Raw genomic sequence first — 19,161 nt, 5'->3', positions numbered from 1 at the left:
ACATCCTCTACAAGTCCATGAGCTTGTTTTCTTGAGTTGTCTGCCATCTCTAATGAGATTCTTGCAACTTGCACCTCAAAGATCCCTAGCTTCTCCATTACAGAGAGAGGCATGAGGTTCACACTTGACCCTAAGTCACACAGAGCCTTCTTGAAGGTCATGGTGCCTATGGTACAAGGTATTGAAAACTTCCCAGGATCTTGTCTCTTTTGAGGTAATTTTTGCCTAGACAAGTCATCCAGTTCTTTGGTGAGCAAAGGAGGTTTATTCTCCCAAGTCTCATTTCCAAATAACTTGTCATTTAGCTTCATGATTGCTCCAAGATATTTGGCAACTTGCTCTTCAGTGACATACTCATCCTCCTCAGAGGAAGAATACTCATCAGAGCTCATGAAAGGCAGAAGTAAGTCCAGTGGAATCTCTATGGTCTCATTTTGAGCCTCAGATTCCCATGGTTCCTCATTGGGGAACTCAGTGGAGGTCAGTGCACGCCCATTGAGGTCTTCCTCAGTGGCGTTCACTTCCTCTCCTTCCTCTCCAAATTCGGCCATGTTGATGGCCTTGCACTCTCCTTTTGGATTTTCTTCTGTGTTGCTTGGGAGAGTACTAGGAGGGAGCTCAGTAATTTTCTTGCTCAGCTGTCCCACTTGTGCCTCCAAATTCCTTATGGAGGACCTTGTTTCAGTCATGAAACTTTGAGTGGTTTTGATTAGATCAGAGACCATGGTTGCTAAGTCAGAGGAGTTCTGCTTAGAATTCTCTGTCTGTTGCTGAGAAGATGATGGAAAAGGCTTGCCATTGCTAAACCTATTTCTTCCACCATTATTGTTATTGAAACCTTGTTGAGGTCTCTCTTGATTCTTCCATGAGAAATTTGGATGATTTCTCCATGAAGAATTATAGGTGTTTCCATAGGGTTCTCCTAGGTAGTTCACCTCTTCCATTGAAGGGTTCTCAGGATCATAGGCTTCTTCTTCAGATGAAGTATCCTTAGTACTGCTTGGTGCATTTTGCATTCCAGACAGACTTTGAGAAATCAAATTGACTTGTTGAGTCAATATCTTGTTCTGAGCCAAAATGGCATTCAGAGTATCAATCTCAAGAACTCCTTTCTTCTGATTAGTCCCATTGTTCACAGGATTCCTTTCAGAAGTGTACATGAATTGGTTATTTGCAACCATTTCAATTAGCTCTTGAGCTTCTGTAGGCGACTTCTTCAAATGAAGAGATCCTCCAGCAGAGCTATCCAAAGACATTTTGGATAGTTCAGAGAGACCATCATAGAAAATACCTATGATGCTCCATTCAGAAAGCATGTCAGAAGGACATTTTCTGATTAATTGTTTGTATCTTTCCCAAGCTTCATAGAGGGATTCTCCATCCTTCTGTCTGAAGGTTTGGACTTCCACTCTAAGCTTACTCAATTTTTGAGGTGGAAAGAACTTTGCCAAGAAGGCATTGACTAGCTTTTCCCATGAGTCCAGGCTTTCTTTAGGTTGTGAGTCCAACCATGTCCTAGCTCTGTCTCTTACAGCAAAAGGGAATAGCATAAGTCTGTAGACCTCAGGGTCAACCCCATTAGTCTTGACAGTGTCACAGATTTGCAAGAATTCAGCTAAAAACTGATGGGGATCTTCCAATGGAAGTCCATGAAACTTGTAATTCTGTTGCATTAGAGAAACTAATTGAGGCTTAAGCTCAAAGTTGTTTGCTCCAATGGCAGGGATAGAGATGCTTCTCCCATTAAAGTCGGGAGTAGGTGCAGTAAAGTCACCTAGCACCTTCCTTGCATTGTTGGCATTGTTGTTGTTTTCGGCTGCCATGTGTTCTTCTTCTTTGAAGATTTTTGTTAGGTCCTCTGCAGAGAGTTGTACCTTAGCTTCTCTTAGCTTTCGCTTCAAGGTCCTTTCAGGTTCAGGATCAGCTTCAACAAGAATGCTTTTGTCTTTGTTCCTGCTCATATGAAAGAGAAGAGAACAAGAAAATGTGGAATCCTCTATGTCACAGTATAGAGATTCCTTGAGGTGTCAGAGGAAAAGAAAAGTAGAAGACAGAAGTAGAAAATTTGAACTTATCAAAGAAGATGGAGTTCGAATTTTACATTAAGGAATAGTGTTAGTCCATAAATAGAAGGATGTGAGAAGAAGGGAAGTAATTTTCGAAAATTAAGTAAAGGATTTTGAAAATATTTTTGAAAAACACTACTTGATTTTCGAAAATGAAAGTGGAAAAGAAATCAAGTGTTTTTTTTGAAAAAGATTTTGAAATTAGAAATCAAAAAGATTTGATTGAAAACTATTTTGAAAAAGATGTGGTTAAGAAGATATGATTAGTTTTAAAAAAATTAAGTGATTGGGAAGATATGATTTGAAAACAATTTTAAAAAGATTTGATTTTAAAAATTAATGACTTGCCTAACAAGAAAAGATATGATTCAAACATTAAACCTTTCTCAACAGAAAAGGCAACATACTTGAAATGTTGAATCAAATCATTAATTGGTAGCAAGTATCTTTGTAAAAGGAAAGAAATTAATTTTGAAAACATTTGATTGAAAAGATATGATTTGAAAAAGATTTGATTTTGAAAAACTTTGAAAACTTGAAAAAAATTGATTTGAAAACAAAATTCTTTCCCCTTGTGCCATCCTGGCGTTAAACGCCCAGAATGGTGCACATTCTGGCGTTTAACGCCCAAAACTATACCCTTTTGGGCGTTAAACGCCCAACCAGGTACCCTGGCTGGCGTTTAAACGCCAGTCTGTCCTTCTTCACTGGGCGTTTTGAACGCCCAGCTTTTTCTGTGCAATTCCTCTGCTGTATGTTCTGAATCTTCAATTCTCTGTATTATTGACTTGAGAAGACACAAATTAAAAATATTTTTGGATTTTTAATAATCAAAATGCAACTAAAATCAAATAACAATGCATGCAAGACACCAAACTTAGCAGTTTGTATACTACTGACACTAACAAAATGAGAATGCATATGAGACATATAAACACTCAAGTCAAGAGAATTAAAAATCAGAGTAATAAAATCATCAAGAACAACTTGAAGATTAATGAAGACACATGCATGAATGCAAAAAGAACAGAAACATGCAATTGACACCAAACTTAACATGAGACTCTAGACTCAAACAAGAAACATAAAATATTTTTGATTTTTATGATTTTGTAATTTTTTTTGTGCTTTTTCGAAAATTATATGGAAAAGAAAAACAAAGGTATCAAATTCTTAATAAGAATTCCAGGAATCATGCAATGTTAGTCTAAAGCTTTAGTCTAAAGGAATTAGACATGGCTAGCCAAGCTTCAGCAGGACATTGCATTCAAGAGCTAAATTGATGAGAATCAATCAGCTTTGGTGATGATAAGAACATCACCTTGAAACACTAGAATTCATTCTTAAGAACTCTGAAGAAAAATACCTAATCTAAGCAACAAGATGAACCGTCAGTTGTCCATACACAAAACAATCCCCGGCAACGGCGCCAAAAACTTGGTGCGCGAAATTGTGAACAATACTTTTCACAACTCTCATAATCCCCAGTCATGAACCCCAAAAACTTGGTGTTCAATCCCATGGCATTACACAACTTCGCACAACTAACCAGCAAGTGCACTGGGTCGTCCAAGTAATAAACCTTACGCGAGTAAGGGTCGATCCCACGGAGATTGTTGGTATAAAGCAAGCTATGGTCACCTTGTAAATCTTAGTCAGGCAGACTCAAATGGGTATAGTGATATACGAATAAAGCATAAAGATAAAGATAGAGGTACTTATGTAATTCATTGGTAGGAACTTCAGATAAGCGTATGAAGATGCCTTCCCTTCCGTCTCTCTGCTTTCCTACTGTCTTCATCCAATCCTTCTTACTCCTTTCCATGGCAAGCTCATGCAAGGGTTTCACCGTTGTCAGTGGCTACCTCCCATCCTCTCAGTGAAAATGTTCCTATGCTCTGTCACAGCATATGGCTAATCAGCTGTCGGTTCTCGGTCAGGCCGGAATAGAATCCAGTGATTCTTTTGCGTCTGTCACTAACGCCCCGCCTGCTAGGAGTTTGAAGCACGTCACAGTCATTCAATCATTGAATCCTACTCAGAATACCACAGACAAGGTTAGACCTTCCGGATTCTCTTGAATGCCGTCATCAGTTCTCGCCTATACCACGAAGACTCTGATCTCACGGAATGGCTGGCTCGTTTGTCAGGCGAGCACTCGGTTGTCAGGCGATCAACCATGCATCGTGTATCAGGAATCCAAGAGATAAACACTAGAGCCTTGTTTGCTTGTAGAACAGAAGTGGTTGTCAGTCACCTTGTTCATAAGTGAGAATGATGATGAGTGTCACGAATCATCACATTCATCAAGTTGAAGAACAAGTGATATCTTGGACAAAGAACAAGCGGAATTGAATAGAAGAACAATAGTAATTGCATTAATACTCGAGGTACAGCAGAGCTCCACACCTTAATCTATGGTGTGTAGAAACTCCACCGTTGAAAATACATAAGAACAAGGTCTAGGCATGGCCGAATTGCCAGCCTCCCAAAGTGAGTTCAATCATAAAAACATGATCAAAAGCCCTTCTAATACAATAGCAAAAGGTCCTACTTATAGAAAACTAGTAGCCTAAGGTTTACAGAGATGAGTAAATGACATAAAATCCACTTCCGGCCCCATTTGGTGTGTGCTTGGGCTGAGCAATGAAGCAATTTCGTGTAGAGACTCTTCTTGGAGTTAAACGCCAGCTTTTATGCCAGTTTGGGCGTTTAACTCCCATTTAGGTGCCAGTTCCGGCGTTTAACGCTGGAATTTCTGAGGGTGACTTTGAACGCCGGTTTGGGCCATCAAATCTTGGGCAAAGTATGGACTATCATATATTGCTGGAAAGCCCAGGATGTCTACTTTCCAATGCCGTTGAGAGCGCGCCAATTGGGCTTCTGTAGCTCCAGAAAATCCACTTCGAGTGCAGGGAGGTCAGAATCCAACAGCATCTGCAGTCCTTTTCAGTCTCTGGATCAGATTTTTGCTCAGGTCCCTCAATTTCAGCCAGAAAATACCTGAAATCACAGAAAAACACACAAACTCATAGTAAAGTCCAGAAAAGTGAATTTTAACTAAAAACTAATAAAAATATACTAAGAACTCAACTAAAACTACTAAAAACATACTAAAAACAATGCCAAAAAGGGTACAAATTATCCGCTCATCAGCTACCAAAACACCATAAAACCTTATTTAACATACTTGACTACTAAATAAACTCAACACCAAAACCTTGCAATCAAACTTTGAACATGCAACCATCATGAACCTAGAGTGATGATTCTAACCACTAACCATCTCTCTTTTGCTCTTTAAGCCACAAAGAGCTCTAAGTAGACCATCCGTCTCAAGCAAACCATATTCAAGTAAGGTAATAAACCTTAGAGATAAGAGATTTACCCACTTGAATGAAAGGAGAGATGGTGATGGCTTGGGGAGAGGTGTCTTCAATGGTCTTGTAAGATCCACTCCCTTGTGTTCTTCCTTGACAACTTCCACCTCTTTGCAAGCTTCTTCAATTCCAACCTCTTCCTCTTGGTAGCCTTCTTCCAATTCAATCTCTTCTTCATTACTTACCAAGGGTATGAGAGGTTGTGCAATTCTTCTATGACCTCAAATTCATATCCAATGGGAGAGGATTCAATTGTAGATAGAAACTCATCAATGATTGAATCCATCTCTTGATTAACCTCTTCAAAGTCTTCAACCATGATATGCTTTGGAGGTTGTACACCCTCCTCAACATCAATATCGAGCTTCTTAGAAGAGGGCTCTATGATTTTACATTGCCATGGACTTTCAACATCTCCTAAATCTTCAACCACTCCTTCTGACTCAATTGTCTCAACTTCCTCCCTTCATTGCGATTCTTGCTTCAACTCGTTTTCTTCATCTTAAAGCTCCAAATTCACTCCCTCACTATGTTCCTTGGTTGATCCTATACATTCGTTAATGGGAGTACTTGGGATGCATGAGCTTAGGTGGGAGGCCATGTGGTTAATGGCTTCTGCCATGGTAGCAACCATGACTTCTAGCTTCTTTAGCTCCTTTTGCTTCTCTTCTTGCCTTTGGATATAAGAGCTAATATCTCTTTGTTGTTCTTGCAAGAAGGTTTGGAGATCTTCATCCATTGGAAGAGGTGGTGGAAGAGAGGGTTTATTGTTTGGAGAAAAGGGTTCATAATTGGAAGGTGGTTCATCTTGGTAAGGGTGTGGAGATGGTGTATATCGAGGTGGTTCTTGGGAGTAATTATGTTGGAATTGTTGTGGTTCTATGCATGGTTCATATGGCTCGTAAGGTAGTTGGTATGGTGGATAAGGATTAGGGTCATATGGAGGTGTTTGGTGGTAGGAGGCTTGTGAGTATGGTGGTCCAAAACTATATTGAGGAGGTGGTTCATAGGCATATGGTGATTGTGGTTTACAACCACAATGCGGGTCACCACATCCATTAGGTTGATATGCATTAGGAGTTGGATTATACCTATAAAAAACCGGCAGAGGTTGTTGCCAAGAAGGTTGTCCATAAGCTTGAGGTTCCTCCCAACTTTGATTGTTCCATCCTTGATGCATGTTGTCATTGTAGTTTCTATTTCCATTTTCTACAACATAGTTTGAACCAAACTCATAGCCACAAGGGTGAGGATTCATGGTGACAAGAGAAAACAAAAACAAAAGCTAACAAGAAATAAAGAAAGCAAAGTCCTACAATTAGCAAAACTAGCAAACAAACCCAAAATCAAGCTATTCACAATATTGACATATATACAATAACCAATAATAAGCACACATTACAATTCCCCGGCAACGGCACCAAAAACTTGAAAGAGCAAACCGCCGGCTTAGAATTTTCTTCTCGGGTAGAGGAAATAACTTCGTTGCAAGTATGGTTCTCAACCGACAAGTAGTGCTCAATCAAAGTTTAGATTTTGTTTGTCACAAGTCCAACCCAATAAAGATAACCGAGAGTATTAGTCCCGGGTCGTTCTCCCTAGGAATCACAATCGAGTGCTCAATTATTGGTTATGAGTTTCATGGGTTGGGTTTAAAAAAGGGCAAGAAAATAAATGACAAGAAAGTAAATAAAGCAACTAACTAAAGAAAGCAAGTAATAAAGAGAGACATTAATGGCAAGGATTGAGAATTCAGGCTTTTTATCCTAGTCATTAATCATAATATAATAATTAACAAGAGCTGATCCTATTTAGTCATCTCCAATATTGGAAGAAAGTATAATGTTATCTTCACTTGAGAGAAAGTCAAATAAGACTAGTTAATCTCAATCCAAAAGTCCTAATCAACTTGCTAATTGAATTAGCAAGAGATTAGAGTCAATGGAAACAATATTAACTAACAACTCTAAATTATCAACATGAGTTGGGTAATAATGACTCAAGATTGCCTAATTTCTCTTTCCAAACCAAGAATGCTCAAAATCTACTCTAACATCCAACCAAGCATTTTATCAAACACTTGGAAGGCATAAAAGGAAAGCATGGTAAAAGTGCAATAATACTGAAATCTACAACTACCAATTAAAAGAAATTAACAATAGCAATTCAATTAATCATCAAAGAAACATAAAACATGAATCGCATTAAAAGGAAATGAAAATTAACAAGAGTTCATCAACACAAAAATGACCTAAAAGGAAAAATTAACAAGAAGAACTAAGAGAGCAAAGATGTAATAACAAGAAATTGAGAGGAAAACAAGATGAAAACAAGAATTAAACCTAAATCTAAAGGAGATCTAACCTAATTCTAGAGAGAAGAGGGAGCTTCTCTCTCTAGAAACTACCTAAAGCATGATTCTTAACCTAATCTAATTGCTCCCCCTTGACCCATCTTGAGTTCTGCATCAAATAGCCTTAGATATGAGTTGGATTTGGGCCTGGGAAGCTCGGAAATCACCCCCAGCGTATTCACTTTAATGAGGTCACATGCTGATTGTGACGCGTATGCATGGGTCACGCGTACGCGTTGTCTGGCTTTTTCTTGTCACGTGTACGCTTCATGTCACGCGTACGCGTCGCCTGGACGACCTCCTCTTCACGCGTGCGCGTCGCTCTAAACACTCCAAATCCTTGTTTTTCCATGAATTCTCCATCTTGCATGCTTTTCTTTTCACCTCTTTGATCCATTCTTTGCCCTTTCAATCTTGAATTCACTAACAAACATATCAAGACATCGAGTGGAATTAAAGGTGAATTAAAATTGATAAGTTGATACCTGTTCTGAGGGTTACCTGAAACTGTAGGTCGATCTCGGACGAGATCTTCTGTACTGGTCGGAGCTGTTGTGTCCGACTTGTTGATGGTGGCTGGAGCCGCCGTGTCCGACTTGTTGGACTTGGTGGTGGTGCTGATCCTTCGTCCCCGGAGGGTGGGGGGTACCTGCAAGGGACTCTGATGCTTAAGTTAGCAAGGGTATTAAGCAGGTATTGAGTAGAATCAGAGTATGCATTATACCTGGGTGCTCCAGTGTATTTATAATGGCGTAGAGTGACCTTCTTTAGATAAGATAAGTTAGTTATCTTAATCTTATCTTATCTTATCTTTTGGGTGAGGTCAGCTTATCTTCAAGGGAACCGCCCTTCTCTCCGTAGGCTTGGGCTGCCTTTGGATTTGGGGCGTGCTCCTCTATTTGGTCCCTTCTTTGGGCTTTCCTGTGACTTGGCCGAGCTCTTTAAGGAGAGGTCGGATTGTCCAGACCTGAACAGGTCGGTCACTTTGTCTGTCGAACATCCCGGGTCGGACAACTCGACCCAGGGTATGAACAATAACCATGTTATTTCATTGAATAAATATGAGATAAGTTGATAAAATCCCCTAAATTAAGTACAAGATAAACCACAAAATTGGGGTTTATCATTTACATGTTTAATTCCCAATTCATTCCTCTGTTTCTTGATTTGTCTAATTAGAATAGTCAATTAATCATTGTTGCTCAATCCATTAATTCCCGTGGAAACAATAACTAACTGATGCATGAGCATCTTAGGTACTTTTCTTGGGAAATTATTTTAGAAAGTTATGACTTTTTCTTGATAATTATATGATTTTTAATGCTATTCTAGTAGTACTTAATCTCCTTGATTTCATGATTTTCATAGGAAAATATTGGGAAAAGAGAAGCAAAAGCACAAGGAAGAACCAAAAATTGAAGATAAGTGCAAAGAGAATTCGTGGATGCTGTCAATCCTGACCTCTTCACACTTCAATGAGCATAACTTGAGCTACAAAAGGCCAAATGACGCGTTTCTAGCGGCATTAAAAAGCCAACTTCCAGATCTTTTAACCAATATATGATAGTCTATGCTTGCTCTCTGGCATCACGGCGCTAAATGCCAGGACTCGGTGTTTAGCACTGAGGACCTCGTAATTCGTGCAATAATTCTGTGAAGGTATAGCTAAACACCACTATCCGTCGTTTAGCGCCAAGCCCATGTCAAGCAATTCCAAGGAAGGCATTTTTTGTTTTTTTATTTAATTTTTAAAGTAAGAAAAGTTAGCTTTTAGGGTTTTTAGAATTTTTATTTTATCAATTAGGATTAGATATAAAAGGAAAAAAGATTCAGCCCTTCTAGCTCTCTTCTCTTCTTCCTCATTCCGTACTTTTACATTTTTAGAACTCAAGGTTTTTCTCTGAGTCATGAGCAACTAAACCTCCATTGTTAAGGTTAGGAGCTCTATTTACTTTAATGGATTAACATTATTGTCATTTTACTCTTAATTAATGCACTATTTTTAAATTCAAGGATTGATTTTGTTCTTCATCGTAGGAATTAGAGTATATTGGAAGATAAATCTTTTTTCATTTGAATTCTTGTTGAATCTTGAAAAAGTTATATCACTAGAATTAAATCTTGGAATCAATTCCTCACAATTCTCTAATATTCTAGATTTAACATGATACGTGACATATAATCTCCTTATTTTTGGGTACTTAGGGTTTGTATAGCTCATAAACTAGAATTGGACTTAGTCTTCTAATTTAAATTAATCGTCCAAGGAATTGGCGGTTGACTGAGTCAGATGAGATTAAATTGCTAAGAAATTTGGGTTTAATCACTTAAGGTTTACTATGAATTGAAGAATTGTTAATCCGAAAATTTAAACATCTCCAAAGCCTTAACTGTTTTCTCATACTATTTTTACCAACTATTCATTGTTTTCTTTCTTGCACTCTCTGAATTACTGTTTTATGCTACTTGAACTTAAAACCATTCATTTTAGCTTGTTTAACTAGTCTAATTACTCAACTATTATTGTTCAGTCCATTAATTCTCGTGGGATCGACACTCACTTACCTGAGTTATTACTTGGTATGACCTGGTGCACTTGCCGGTTAGTTTGTGGTATTTAAAATCCGCACCAAATTTTTGGCACAGTTGCTGGGGATTAACTGTGATTAACAACTAGCAGTTGATTGATTACCTAGATTAGACACTTTTTTTTCTGTTTTCTCTTCATTAAAAAAATGAAAATAAAAAAATTCTTTCCATTCTTTCCTCTTTTCTTTCTTTTTTTACCACATGATGCGTTTGATTCGGTTTTGTATTTTGTGCTAAGAAAAATAATGGAGAGAGATCACATGAGTTATTACTCATACTTAAGGAATGATTCATATTACTATGGATGGAGGAACTATCCAGATTTTGGTTGGAAAAATCAAGACCAAGGAAATTACAGTGCTCCATTCCATCTATCAACAACCATCATCTGCTTACTCATACCAAGCACCATCATCTCTCTATTCATACCCAGAACCATTATCTCCTTATTCATATCAGGAACCATCCTCTAATTATTCATATCAAGAACCACCATCTCTCTATTCATAATAAGGACCCTTATCTTTTTTATTCATATCAAGAACCATCATCTTTTTATTCATATAAAAAATCATCAGCTCTTGAGCTTGCCATGAAAGAATTAAGGAACACTGCTCAAAGTTGCATACATGATATGAAAATGAGTGTCAAAATATAGAGAAACATGTGGAGTTGATTACCAAGCACCTGATAGAGAAATAAGCAAATTCTTTCCCAAGAGATACAATCCAAGATCCTACAGAAAGAAGAGAGGAAATCATCCAAAGGAGTTCATACTCCAGTGAATTAGAGAACTCTCCACCCTCACACATGGAAGAAGAGAAAAATGTCAAACAAAGGAGGAAGCCATGCACACTCTATACTTGCACATTCCAATCATTAAGGAGGAAGCCATACAAGTCCCTTTGAAACTATATATGCAAGCTTTTGGGAGAAAAAATCTAAATGCACCACCCACATTTGAATTGAAGTCTTCTCTCCCAATATTTGAATATACTTTCTTTGATCTTAGTGAATCAGAGAGTTGTATGGGAGTCACTCTTTGGTGAGTATCTTTTTTCTCCTCATGTCCACTGAAGTCATTTCTCTTAACCAACTGGAAGAAGAGAAAGAAAATTCAAGAACCAATCATCAAGCTAGTGACGTTAAAGAAGTTCTTGTTGGAAGGCAACCCAACATTAGGTAATTTATTTTCATTTCTCTTTTTGCTTTTCTTCTTGTTACATATGTATTTCATGGATTAAGTTTGGTGTTGCTACACCAACATGATGCTTGCATTTTACTGGGTACTTGGCCCAACCTTTCATTGATTGTGTCACACTAAGTTTGGTGTTCTCACACCAAGTTTGATATTACCACACTTTACCCATGCACGGTCCATTCCCCCCCATGCCAATACATTAGCAATATATTTATTTTATTTTATTTTGTTTTGTCTTTCCTTTAATTTTGTTTTTTAATTTTGTTTGTTTTATTTGAATGAGCTTTTGCCTTGCTTCTTTATATTCACTAGACAATCATGATTATTCCTATTTCCATCACCACTATTTTTATTTGTTGCTTGAGGACAAGTAACCACCCTAAGTTTGGTGTTGGAGAATATGCTCTACATAGCCTAAAAGAATGATAAAGAGGAAGATGATGAAGATGAGCGGCGTTTAGCGCTAGGTGATCTGAAAAGTTAAAATTGCATGGAGACTATGCTCTACATAGCCAAAAAAGATGATGAAGAGGAAACTGATGAAGATGAGCTAAATGAGAATTGAGATTGTTGAATTCTAATTGCTTCCTTCCTTTTTAATTATATGCATATGTTATCTTGTTCTATCTTATATAATGCATTTATGAGTCTTGTTAGTCAAGTGCATATCATTACTTATCCATCGCAACCCACAATTATAATTGTGCTTGCCCCTAAATGTGAGCAAGGATCATTGATGAGCGGATATTTTATACGCTTTTTGGGGGTAATTTCATGTAGATTTTAGCATGTTTTAATTAGTTTTTAGTTAAATATTATTAGTTTTTAGGCAAAAATCATATTTCTGGACTTTACTATGAGTGTGTGTATTTTTCTGTGATTTCAGGTATTTTCTGGCTGAAATTGAGGGAGCTGAGCAAAAATCTGACTTAGGCTGAAAAAGGACTGCTGATGCTGTTGGATCCTGACCTCCCTGCACTCGAAATGGATTTTCTGGAGCTACAGGAGTCCAATTGGCGCGCTCTCAACGGCGTTGGAAAGTAGACATCCAGGGCTTTCCAGAAATATATAATAGTCCATACTTTGCGCGAAGATAGACGACGTAACTTGGCGTTGAACGCCAAGTACATGCTGCTGTCTGGAGTTAAACGCCAGAAATACGTCGTGATCCGGAGTTGAACGCCCAAAACACGTCATAACTTGGAGTTTAACTCCAAGAAAAGCCTCTACTCGTGGATAGCTTTAGTCTCAGCCCCAACACACACCAAGTGGGCCCCAGAAGTGGATTTCTGCACCAATTATCTTAGTTTACTCATATTCTGTAAACCTAGGTTATTAGTTTGCTATTTAAACAACTTTTAGAGAATCATTTTGGACCTCATGACATTTTCAGATCTGAATTACATACTTTTTGACGGCATGAGTCTCTAAACTCCATTGTTGGGGGTGAGGAGCTCTGCAGCGTCTCGATGAATTAATACAATTCCGTTATTTTCCATTCAAACACGCTTGTTCTTATCTAAGATGTTCATTCGCACTTAATTATGGAGAAGGTGATGATCCGTGACACTCATCACCTTCCCCAACCATGAACGTGTGCCTGACAACCACCTCCGTTCTACATCAGAATGAATGAGTATCTCTTAGATTCATTACGCAGAATCTTCGTGGTATAAGCCGGATTGATGGCGGCATTCATGAGAATCCGGAAGGTCTAAACCTTGTCTGTGGTATTTCGAGTAGGATTCTGGGATTGAATGACTGTGACGAGCTTCAAACTCCTGAAGGCTGGGCGTCAGTGACAGACGCAAAAGAATCAATGGATTCTACTCCAACCCGATTGAGAACCGACAGATGATTAGCCGTGCTGTGACAGAGCATAGGAACGTTTTCACTGAGAGGATGGGAAGTAGCCATTGACAACGGTGACACCCTACATAGAGCTTGCCATGGAAAGGACTTTTCGTGTATTGAAGGATTTTAAGGAAGAGTTGAAGTTCGAAGGACAAAGCATCTCCAAAACTCCAACATATTTCTCATTACTGCACAACAAGTAACGCTGTTATTCTCTTTTATTTTTATAATCAAATCTAGTAATTTCACTTATAATCCTATTGGCCTCCTGACTAAGATTAATAAAATAAACATTGATTGCTTCAAGCCAATAATCTCCGTGGGATCGACCCTTACTCACGTAAGGTATTACTTGGACGACCCAGTGCACTTGCTGGTTAGTTGTGCGAATCACAAATTCGTGCACCAAGTTTTTGGCGCCGTTGCCGGGGATTGTTGAGTTTGAACAATTGAAGGCTTATTTTATTTCTTAGATTAGGAATAATTTATTTTTATTGTTATAGAGTCATTAAATCTTGATAGGATAGTTTCTTTTCAAAAATTTTCTTTTCAAAATATATTATTTTTCTTTATTAATTGCTAATTTTCGTGAGTCTAGTGTCTTGTTCTAAGTTTGGTGTCAATTGCATGTTCTTGTTTTTCCTTGATCTTCAAGTTGTTCTTGTTTATCTTTCTTGTTGATCTTGAGTTTTTCTTGCTTTGTGTCTTTTCTTGTTTCACTTGTGTTCTTTTTAAAGCATTAATTGGAATATTCAGAACAAGTGTTACATTTACTCCCAATTGGCTAGAGTATTGGTTTATATTCTTGATAATTGGATTTACGCTTTGGAATCTTTTTCAAAAATAATTTTTCTTTGATTGAATCTTGTACCAAACTTTAAGTTTGGTGTTTTCTTGTTAATCTTTTCATAATTTTCGAAAATTTTATTAAAGTTTTCTAAAAATTTTAAGTTTGGTGTTCTTCCTTTTGTTCTTGGTGTTCTTGTGAATCTTCAAGGTGTTCTTGAGTTTTTCTTGTGTCTTGATCTTAAAATTTTTAAGTTTGGTGTTCCTTGGTGTTTTCCCTCCAAAAATTTTCGAAAATAAGGAGCATTAGATCTAAAAATTTTAAGTCTTGTGTCTTTTGTGTGTTTTTCTCTTTCATCACAAAATTCAAAATTCAAAAAAATTATATTTTCTAACTAATTTTGAACTATTTTTTTCGAAAATTCTACATAAAAATTCAAATTTCAATTTCAAAATATTTCCAATTTCTTTTATTTATTTTGTTTTTATTTTATTTTATAAAAGTTAATTCAAAAAAAAAATTTAAATCAACATATAAATTATCCCTTGTATTCCATCATGGAAGCAAGTAGGAATGAACAGTCCAAGAGGACTCTGGGGTCATATGCTAACCCCACTACTGCTTCATATGGGAGTAGTATCTGTATACCCTCCATTGGAGTTAGTAGCTTTGAGTTGAATCCTCAGCTCATTATCATGGTGCAGCAAAACTATCAATATTCTGTTCTTCCACATGAAGAACCTACAGAGTTTCTAGCATAATTTTTGCAAATTGCTGACACAGTACATGATAAGGAAGTAGATCAGGATGTCTACAGATTATTACTGTTTCCATTTGCTGTAAAAGATCAAGCTAAGAGGTGGTTAAATAACCAGCCTAAGAACAGCATAAAAACATGGAAGCAGCTGTCAGAAAAATTCCTGAATCACTATTTCCCTCCAAAACGGATGACACAGCTAAGGCTAAGCATCCAAGGCTTCAAACAAGGAGATAATGAATCTCTTTATGATGCCTGGGAGAGATACAGAGAGATGCTAAGAAAATGCCCCTCTGAAATGTTTTCAGAATGGGTGCAATTAGACATCTTCTACTATGGGCTTACAGAAAAAGCTCAGATTTCTCTAGACCACTCAGCTGGTGGATCTATACATATGCGAAAAACAATTGAAGAGGCTCAAGAGCTTATTGATACAGTTGCCAGAAATCAACATCTGTACCTAAACAGTGAATCTTCCATGAAAGAAGAAGCAAAAACAGTAACTGCTGAACTCAGTCCGGTGGATCAGGCTAATGAATTCAATCAGCAATTAGACTTTCTAACTCAGCAGCTAGCCGAATTCAAGGAAATATTACAGGAAACAAGAATGGCTAACAGGAATATAGAAGTACAATTAAAGCAGACAGAAAAGCAATTGTCAAAACAAATAGCAGAAGAATGCCAAGCAGTTCAATTAAGGAGTGGGAAAACATTAAATACCTCACTTCAAAGCAGCAGGAAACCAAGAAATGAACAAGTGGATACTCAAAATCCCTCTGAGGACAGTCAGAGCCCAGAGAGGAATAAAGCTGGCGCTGAACGCCCAGACCATGCTCATTCCTGGCGTTCAACGCCAGAAACAAGCATGAATCCGGCGTTGAACGCCCAAAGGGAGCATGGTTCTGGCGTTCAAACGCCAGTAACAAACAAGGAAGTGGCGTCTAACGCCACTCCAGCTCCCACCACTGGCATTCAAATACCAGTGGGGAATCAGTCACATACAAGTGCTGATAACAACCCTTCTAAAAAGGCTTCCCAACCCACTTCTGTAGGTAATAAACCTGCAGCAACTAAGGTTGAGGAATACAAAGCCAAAATGCCTTATCCTCAAAAACTCTGCCAAGCGGAACAGGATAAGCAATTTGCCCGCTTTGCAGACTATCTCAGGACTCTTGAAATAAAGATTCCGTTTGCAGAAGCACTTGAGCAAATACCCTCTTATGCTAAGTTCATGAAAGAAATCTTAAGCCATAAGAAGGATTGGAGGGAAACTGAAAAAGTTTACCTCACTGAAGAATGCAGTGCAGTCATTCTGAAAAGCTTACCTGAGAAGCTTAAAGATCCTGGGAGCTTTATGATACCATGCACATTAGAGGGCACTTGCACCAAGCAAGATTTATGTGATCTTGGAGCAAGTATCAACCTAATACCTGCATCTACTATCAGAAAGCTTGGTTTAACTGAAGAAATCAAACCAACCAGGATATGTCTTCAACTTGCTGATGGCTCCATTAAATACCCATCAGGCGTGATTGAGGACATGATTGTCAAGGTTGGGCCATTTGCCTTTCCTACTGACTTTGTAGTGCTGGAAATGGAGGAGCACAAGAGTGCAACTCTCATTCTAGGAAGACCTTTCCTAGCAACTGGCCGAACCCTCATTGATGTCCAAAAAGGGGAAGTAACCTTGAGAGTCAATGAGGAGGAGTTCAAGTTGAATGTTGTCAAAGCAATGCAACATCCAGACACCCCAAATGACTGCATGAGTGTTGATATTATTGACTCTCTGGTAAGAGAGGTCAATATGGCTGAGAGTCTCGAATCAGAGCTAGAGGACATCTTTAAAGACGTCCAGCCTGATCTGGAGGAGTCAAAGAAAATAGTAGAACCTCTGAAAATCCCTCAGGCAGAGGAGAAACCTCCTAAACCTGAGCTCAAACCATTACCACCTTCCCTAAAATATGCATTCTTGGGAGAAGGTGATACCTTTCCTGTAATCATAAGCTCTACCTTAGAGCCACAGGAAGAGGAAGCACTAATTCAAGTGCTAAGGACACACAAGACAGCTCTTGGGTGGTCCATCAGTGATCTTAAGGGCATTAGCCCAGCTAGATGCATGCACAAGATCTTACTGGAAGGTGACGCCAAGCCAGTGGTTCAACCACAAAGGCGGCTGAACCCAGCCATGAAGGAAGTGGTGCAGAAAGAGGTCACTAAATTACTAGAGGCTGGTATTATTTATCCTATTTCTGACAGCCCCTGGGTGAGCCCTGTCCAAGTCGTCCCTAAGAAAGGTGGCATGACAGTGGTTCATAATGAAAAAAATGAACTGGTTCCTACAAGAACAGTTACTGGGTGGCGTATGTGTATTGATTACAGAAGGCTCAATACAACTACCAGAAAGGATCATTTTCCTTTACCATTCATAGACCAGATGCTAGAAAGACTAGCAGGTCATGAATACTACTGCTTCCTGGATGGATATTTAGGTTATAATCAAATTGCAGTAGATCCCCAGGACCAGGAGAAAACGGCGTTCACATGCCCATCTGGAGTATTTGCATACAGAAGGATGCCATTTGGCCTGTGCAATGCACCTGCAACCTTTCAGAGGTGCATGCTCTCAATTTTCTCTGATATGGTGGAAAAATTCCTGGAAGTCTTCATGGATGACTTTTCAGTGTTTGGAGACTCATTCAGCTCCTGTCTTAACCATCTAGCACTTGTTCTAAAGAGATGCCAAGAGACTAACCTAGTTTTAAACTGGGAGAAGTGTCACTTTATGGTGACTGAAGGAATTGTCCTTGGGCACAAAATCTCGAACAAGGGGATAGAGGTGGATCAAGCTAAAGTAGAGGTAATTGAAAAATTACCACCACCTGCCAATGTTAAGGCAATCAGAAGCTTTCTGGGGCATGCATGATTCTACAGGAGGTTTATAAGAGATTTTTCAAAAATTGCCAAACCTCTGAGCAACCTGCTAGCTGCTGACACGCCATTTATCTTTGATAAAGAGTGCCTGCAAGCATTTGAGACTCTGAAAGCTAAATTGGTTACAGCACCAATCATCTCTGCACCAGACTGGACATTACCATTTGAATTAATGTGTGATGCCAGTGACCATGCTATTGGTGCAGTGCTGGGACAAAGGCATGACAAGCTTCTGCACGTCATTTACTATGCCAGCCGTGTTTTAAATGACGCACAGAAGAATTACACAACCACAGAAAAAGAGCTACTTGCAGTGGTTTACGCCATTGACAAATTCAGATCATATTTAGTAGGATCAAAGGTGATTGTGTACACTGATCATGCTGCTCTTAAATATCTACTCACAAAGCAGGATTCAAAACCCAGACTTATAAGATGGGTGTTGCTTCTGCAAGAGTTTGATATAGAAATAAGAGACAGAAAAGGGACGGAGAATCAGGTAGCAGACCACCTGTCCCGAATAGAACCAGTAGAAGGGGCGTCCCTCCCTCTCACTGAGATCTCTGAAACCTTTCCGGATGAGCAACTCTTTGCCATCCAGGAAGTGCCATGGTTTGCAGACATTGCAAACTACAAGGCAGTGAGATTCATACCCAAAGAGTACAGTAGACAGCAAATAAAGAAGCTGATCACGGATGCAAAGTATTATCTTTGGGATGAGCCGTATCTCTTTAAGAGATGTGCAGACGGAGTAATCCGTAGATGTGTACCTAAGGAAGAAGCACAGAAGATCCTATGGCACTGCCATGGATTACAGTATGGAGGACATTTTGGAAGTGAGCGAACAGCCACAAGAGTCCTCCAAAGTGGCTTCTACTGGCCTACTCTCTATAAAGACTCCCGAGTGTATGTACTTAATTGTGACAATTGCCAAAGATCTGGCAATCTACCTCACAGTTACGCCATGCCTCAGCAAGGGATCTTGGAGATTGAGTTGTTTGATGTATGGGGCATTGACTTCATGGGACCCTTCCCACCATCATACTCAAACACTTATATTCTGGTGGCAGTGGATTATGTATCCAAATGGGTGGAGGCTATTGCAACACCCACCAATGACACTAAAACAGTGTTGAAATTCCTCCAGAAACACATCTTCAGCAGATTTGGTATCCCTAGAGTGTTAATCAGTGATGGGGGTACTCATTTCTGCAATAAACAGCTTTATGCTGCTCTGGTTCGT

General features: G+C 38.7%; 1 non-coding gene across 1 annotated transcript; it reads left to right on the top strand.

Annotated features, from left to right (window-relative positions):
- Positions 1 to 1,310: 1,310 nt before the first annotated feature.
- On the top strand, positions 1,311 to 1,418 carry LOC130959513 (small nucleolar RNA R71). Its single transcript, XR_009078588.1, has one exon. It is a non-coding gene; the product is annotated as a small nucleolar RNA R71 (small nucleolar RNA).
- The last annotated feature ends 17,743 nt before the right edge of the window (positions 1,419 to 19,161 follow it).

Source organism: Arachis stenosperma, chromosome 10 (assembly GCF_014773155.1).
Source record: "Arachis stenosperma cultivar V10309 chromosome 10, arast.V10309.gnm1.PFL2, whole genome shotgun sequence".
In the NCBI taxonomy this organism is placed as follows: domain Eukaryota; kingdom Viridiplantae; phylum Streptophyta; class Magnoliopsida; order Fabales; family Fabaceae; genus Arachis; species Arachis stenosperma.
This window is presented reverse-complemented; position numbering and strand designations above follow the sequence as displayed.